Below are 6927 nucleotides of genomic sequence, written 5' to 3'. Positions count from 1 at the left end.
TAACATATTTAAGCCACAGTACAAACCACATAGGCCATAACTCGATCAAGCAGAATCTATTTGTAATTCATCAATTGGAATTTCCATTGGTAAATGTTAATGCTATTATTGCCGAGGCAGAAAATACATTACTAATATTTCTTCTTCAGTAATGCCTGGTATTTCTTTAGTTTGAGTCATTCATTAGCAGGATAAACAAATATGTGCGTTGCATAATTTGACTTTTACAATTTACAAAAAAAATTGGAATGAAAACCAAACATTATGTGCTCTAAGCAAACTAAAGGTTGTGTCACAACGGAAGCCACTGTTCGCATTCTTTCACATTTGGCAGTATTTACATCAGGCATAAATCCACGCCGGGGAAAGTACACTGCCTGTCAAAAAGTGAGACCCACTGTGAGTTGGATTTGTCCCTACAAAATAACTAATTTCCTACGTACTTCACTCCTGTGAAAACACATCTTGCAATGTACAGCCATCTCTCTCTTCGTCTCTGTTAGAAATTTGATTTTTATTAGGCTAGGGCATGTGCCAAATCCAGGCAGAATCCCCCACTCAGGATAAGGGAGTTACACTCCTACAATAGCCCCTGCTCACCCCCTTGGTAGCTTGGCACAAGTAGTCAGGTTTATCTTAGAGGCAGTGTGTAAAGCATTTGCACATAACCAACAGTAATACAGTGTAAGCACTACAAATGGACAACAAATGGACACCACACCAGTTTAGAAAAATATCCAATATTTTTATATACTTAAGACAAGACCAAAAATGATAAACATCCACAATACAGTACTTAGAAATCTTCAGTTATCAAAATAACCTTGAAATACAGTTTCTTGAAGTCGATAGCTCCGTCCCGGGCTATCACAGCCTCATGAACAAACAAATCCAAACAGTTCTGGCTGACCGAGGTGTCGCGGGCCAGCTACGGTGTCAGGAAGACCTGCAAACAGTACCTTTTAGAAATGCAGGGCGTCGGTGACCTCTCATTGAGCTTCCGAAAGCACGGCGTCCGCAGGCGTCGGTTCCGGAGGTTGGTGCAGGAGTGGTCTGGGCCCTCGAAGTCACGTGCATTGCAGATCAAACTCCTCTCTGTTGAAGTCAGGAGCGCTGGCGTCGGCAGGTGTCGGGTGCTGCGGTGCGAAGTGCAGTGGTGCGTCGTGCGGTGCCCTCAGGTCGCGTGCAAGCAGCGGCTCAGTGGCGGGGTCAGATGGCATTGTCGGTGAGACCAGGGTCGTGGTGCGAAGTGAATCTGGTGCTCGTCGCGGTGCTGGCAGGTCGCAGTGCAAGCAGTGGCATCGTCGTTGCTGAAGCGCTGTTGTCGGCTGACGTACTGGAGTCGATGGCACCGGCGTCGGTAGGCCAAGGCTGCGGTACAGGATGAGGGCGGTGCGTCGTGTAACTTTTCGAGCGGTGCCCATGAACCACGGTGCAAGCCGCATCATCGATTTCGCCGTGGAGCGGTGTCGTCGGGGAGGCCAAGGCGTCATCGTGAATCGGTGCGGAGTGCGGTGCCCACAGGCCGCAGTGCGAGCAGCGGCTCAGTGGCGGCATCAGCAGGCATCGTCGGTGAGACCAGGGTCACGGTGCAGCGTTGCGGTGCCTTCAGAACACCGAGTCGGCAGCGGCGCTGTAGACGGCGTCAAGTTGCTTTTTCTTATGTTGCAGCACAAAACACACAGTCCCCAGTGCTGAGGGCAGAAGAGCTTGAAGTCTTTGCTGTTCCTGAGACTTCTTGAACAGGGGGCAACCTCTGCCTCAAGCCCTTGGAGAAACTCACATAAGTAGATTGCAGAAAGTTCAGTCCAGTCCTTTCACTGCCCAAGACAAAAGCAGCCACTGCAGGTCAACACAGCAAAGCACAGAGGAAAGTGGTAGTTCCCACTCACAGCTTCTCCAGCTCTTCTTCTTGGCAGTCTTCTTGGTCCAAAAGAGTTCTAAAGTTCAGGGGTCTGGGCCCCAATTTTTATAGCCCAAAATCCTCTGATCTCTTAGGCAGTTCTGCCTTCTCTAGTGTGAATTCCTGACAGGAGGTGGAGACGGCATGGTCAGAGGCAGACCAGGCCCTTTTAGCTACAAGGAAATCTCCTCCCCCTTCCCCAATTGCAGCCCTTTCCTGACCCAACTAGACTATCTGAAGCCACTCCTGTCATCCAAAACCCAAGCCTCCTGTCATCAAAAACCCAGACAGGCAATCCACATTTCAACAGAGGCACACAGGATGACTGAGCAAGAAAATACCTACTTTCTAAAAGTGGTATTTTCAATCACCTTCACTTAAAGATGCATCTTTAGATTCTGAGTTCAGGCATACTAAACTTTATTTTCTTAATTCCTCGGGCCACTTATGTTTGTAAGATGTTATAAACATACTCCCCATTCTGTCCGATGGGGAACAGGTAGCCTTGCAATAGTGAAAAACGAAATTAGCCGTAATTCGCTATCAGGACATGCCATGCACACCAGGGCATGTCCTACCTTTCACAGACGCTGCACCTGGCCCACAGGGGTACCATGGGCCTACCTTAGGGGTGGCTGACATGTAAGAGAAGGGAAGGTGAGGGGCTGTCGACGTGGCAGTTACAAACTGCGCGCAGACTCCACAATGGCGGGTCTGAGTTACTTTTCAGGGCTACTCACGTGGGTGGCACAATCAGTGTTGCAGGCCCACTAGTGGCATTTGAATCACAGGCCCTGGCACACTCAGTACACTTTACTAGGGACTAACAAGTAAATCAAATATCCAATCAGAAAACACCAATCCATAAGACAATTTACCACAGGAGCACTTGCACTTTACCACTGACCAGCAATGAGAAAAGTGCGCAGAAACACTACGCCAGCAAAAACAGAGTCAAAACCGGGAGGTCAGAAAGCAAAAACTCAGGGGAAACATGCCAAAAGATGCCAAGTCTAACAGTCTCATACACATGAAAATGTTACATTGTTCTGGCTTTGGTTTTTTTTGCAAGTGATTGGCAAAACTTGCTGAGACAAAGGACATGCCTTTGCCACATTTACACAAATAAAGCCCTTAGTTGTGTCTACCCCTAGGAGCGCCTTGTTACTTCTTAATGAGCAAGGCGTGACAATCCGTGTCTGTTCGTCCTACTTCGTGTTTATGAGTAAGAAACTGCGCCTTTGCAGCTTAAAAGGCATCCCGCGTGACACAACCTGGTAACCTGGGGTTCACAGCCCATTCAGTAACGCGGCCACCTCAGTCATTTCCCCAAATCTTATCAGCTGTGCACAGATACACAGCGATAAAAGGTGTTATTTAAACAGAGTACCACGGTTTGCGTGCCCCTCTGACTCAGGAACCTCACGTCAAAATTTAAGTGTATGAGTGTATTATTATTATTAGCTCAGGATGTATACAATGCAAACAGTAGGTACATATGGAAAAGTCTTATAAAAAAGCTCGTCCATGTTGAAGTTGTTTAAGGCACCGCACAAAATCAGTGAAAAAGCGTGCGGAAAAGAAAAGAAAAACCCATTGGAACGTAAGGGTGGTCGCCACAAAGTATAAAACACACCCAAAGGTGGGCTTAAGAGCAACGTCTTAAGAATGAGCAGAAAAGAATTGAGAAAGGTACAACACGGAACGAATGGAAAGTGGTGGGCGTGGCCTAGGCACCCCTGACCGGAAACATCAGCCTCGCAGAGCAGCGCATGCACGCTGCTAGGCTCGACCTAAAAACAAAGCCTTGGAAACCCGTTACAAAGGTATGTAAATAGGCAAATGGTCTTTAAAGACCTGTGAAAAAACTCAGGCGTGCCGGAGATAAAACTCCAGACACTGCCAAGCCGAGCCCACAGCTGCACGCATGCATTAAGCCACTTTGCATGACTTACCACTTAGTAAACATGGTACCCTTTCACTCAGTTTTCTACTTGAAAGGGGCATGCAATGGGTTTTGCTGTGGGCATTCCACTGCAACAACCATTGCTTCCTAATGCTGCCCCAGATATACAAGGATGTGTAAATCTGAGGCAGTGCCAAATACTAACGACATGCAAAAGCAGGCGTTAGATAGGCGCAATAACAAGGAATACTTCTATTTCTCATTGTTTTTGCTCTTTCTATGTGTACCTTTCTGCACATAAATAATAATAGGCAGCTATTTTTAGCGTCAGTGAAAGGGAAAACACCGGGGTGCACAGTATTGTTGTGAATACGGCACATCCCTGCGTTTTTTAAATGACGCAGAACTTCAGAATTTGCTGCAGCGGCTCGCTGCGCCATTTCCTTGAGAATATAACCCCAAGTTGGACTCTACAGACATTACGTACCTGTTGCGTTCCATGGAAACGCCGAATTGCCAGTAGCTTGTTTTTACCATACATTCTAACCAAAGAAAAGACCATTATGGCTATGATAGATGCGACATACGTTATGTTACACATAGAATATTTGGGAAAATTACCATTCACTGATGCAGAAACTCCATCCACAGATTGGCTAATAGATGGGTTTATTTCTCTGCAAATCTCAACGTTTCACTTTCAGTACTGCTTGCAACACCAAGAGGTGGGCAGAGATGAAGCGCTACCGTCAGAGCAAGGCTTAGAAGAGTGATGGGGATGAGGAGAGTGACAGATGACGCTCTGCAAGCTCAATCTCTTTAGAGATAATACCAACCGCTCATTTTAAGAACCCATCCAGAGTGGTACTCATAGCCCCAGAGAGGACCACTGGGTCTTACACTTACCCATATCACAATATTTTTGTGGGATTGTAAGTAGACGAAAGAGAAGTGGCCCAGCGCAGAAGGGGTTGCTCTTGGCCCGGGCGCGTCCCACGTTGTGGTGGAAAGATTTCTCAAATACCTCTGTTTAGCACATAGAATGTGTGAGTGGCAGCCTCCATGATGCACAGTTTTCTGGCCTCTGAAGTCATGGGCCGAGCTGCAGGAAAAAACGCATGTCCCGGCCTGCGGTGGTCAAAGCCTCCGCAAATGGCCAAAGCCTCCTCAAGTACGCCTGTTTGGCAGGTATAATACGTGCGTGGCGGCCTCCCTGACGCACAGATTTCTGCCCCCTAGCTGAAGTCCTGAGCCCAATGGTTGTGAAAACAGTGTCACGCGCTGGCGTGGTGAAAGCCTCATCAAATACGCAGGGGAAGATTTACAACTTCCGGCGCATCTCTGCAAATCAGCAGGGATGCGCCAGAACAGATGCGTCACGCAATCCCCCCGTTGCGCCACCACGGATGTGTCGCATTTACAATGCGGCGCACCATGATGCAAGGAGGGGCAGATGCTTGACGAATCTTGTGGCTTACGGGCGGCACATTACTGGAGTCGCAAGCTCGACACAACTCCTGCAATGCACAGGGGCCGCCCATACTTAACGTGGTGCGCCACTCCTTATGCCTGCTTTAAGCAGGTGTAAGGATTTGACGCAATAGCGTCGTAAAACTGACTCCGTTAAATCTTGTAGATTTGACTGCGTCAGTTTTACGGGGCTTTCCTGCGAGAGAACGCCCACCCTGCGACAGAACGCCCACTTGAAACCTGATGCAGGTTTCATGTGGCAGAGGGCTTTACAACGTGGCATGGGTTACGCCGCCACTGCGTCACAAAAGTGTCGCAAGGGGCTTGTAAATCTGCCCCGCGGTGCATAGAATGCGTGCGTGGTGATGTCCCTGGCGCACGTTTCTGGCCCCTGAAGACCTGAGTCGAGCGAAAATGACGGAGGGTCATTGTGGAAAGAATCTGTTCATCACAATTTCTTTACCTCCCTTTTGATCATATCAACAGATGGGTTAGTACGAATGTCAGCTGGTAGGGACTTCCAGATTCTGGGGGCTGAACCAGAGAAGGTGATGGGAAAGTTGAAGTAGGAGAAGAGGAGATATTAGTCCTTCTCCTCTGTGCACCAATGGCCTGACAAAGAAGGCGCTGCAGAGGACGGGCGAGGAGGTACCACGCCAGCTTGTGCGGACAGTTCCCAACTGGAAGTGTAAATCTTGCTGCAGCAGATCGGGTTCAGCAAATACTGCGAAACATTCCTTGTACGTATTTGGGGGCGAAGCCACGAGCCCGAAACACAAATAAACGTGCATATATTTAGACATCTTGCCACAAGAACATGCCATCTACTTTAGTAAATGTAAGGATGGTATCCATCACCCGTCCACCTTACAGATGCTCTTTTGTTTATCCTAAGTCGTACCTTATGCTACCAAGCAAGTGAATCTCACTCTATGCATTTCTCAACCCTACTTATAATGGCATGCATCACAAAACAAGAAGCCAAATCAAAAGAACATTATGACAAGATTGCTCAGTTTGATGCAGAATTAGACAAGCATTGGCAAAGAAATGTCTGAAGTCATTTAATTCAGGATAGCTATTCTGCAGGTGTAGATATAGTCGAATTCGATGTAGCACTGCCTCATGAAGACTAACACTTGCATCAGCGAAACGGTACAGCTTTAAAGTATGTTGCTAACTGTGACTCATTTTGAAATTAATATTCTATGGGACAATGCTGCCCTCTTCTGTTTTCTATAAGATCTACGACCAGAAACCAATCTGCGAACTCGTAGTTGTAATACAGTTCTCATCCATCGTATCGTTTGCCGCTTACCTCAACTTGAGTACCCCTGCACGTATTTAACCCACGAGCGGCGTCACTAGGGGGTGCGGACCGTACCGGGTCACACCTTCATATGGGGTGACACCAATCAGCGCACCTGCTTACAAGCAAATACTGCAGTGCACGCCACCTTCTAGCATAGTGGTGATGGTGCGATGCGTGGCTGCGGCGTCGGCGTACCCAGTTTGTGGGTCCCAGGGCCGTCAATCTTATAGTGCTACCAATGACGGCCCTGGGACCAGCCCCCGCGCTGTGCTAGTCTGACGCATGCGCGCCCCACTGCGCGCTTAGATTAAGCCTGGGAGACTGTTCGCGCAAGAA

At 48.1% G+C, this 6927-nt stretch overlaps 1 protein-coding gene across 1 annotated transcript in view; it reads left to right on the top strand.

The window, feature by feature from the left end:
• The first annotated feature begins 6855 nt into the window (after nucleotides 1–6855).
• Nucleotides 6856–6927, top strand: part of LOC144822522 (apoptosis-inducing factor 3-like) — a 545716-nt gene continuing 545644 nt past the window's right edge. The window contains exon 1 of the mRNA XM_078680159.1: nucleotides 6856–6916. The gene's annotated coding sequence lies outside the window, so the exon portion shown is untranslated. The remainder of the gene's footprint in view (nucleotides 6917–6927) is intronic.

Source organism: Lissotriton helveticus, chromosome 3_1, assembly GCF_964261635.1.
Source record: "Lissotriton helveticus chromosome 3_1, aLisHel1.1, whole genome shotgun sequence".
NCBI lineage: Eukaryota > Metazoa > Chordata > Amphibia > Caudata > Salamandridae > Lissotriton > Lissotriton helveticus.
The sequence above is the reverse complement of the archived record's forward strand: the minus strand, read 5'-3'. Positions and strand labels throughout refer to the sequence as shown.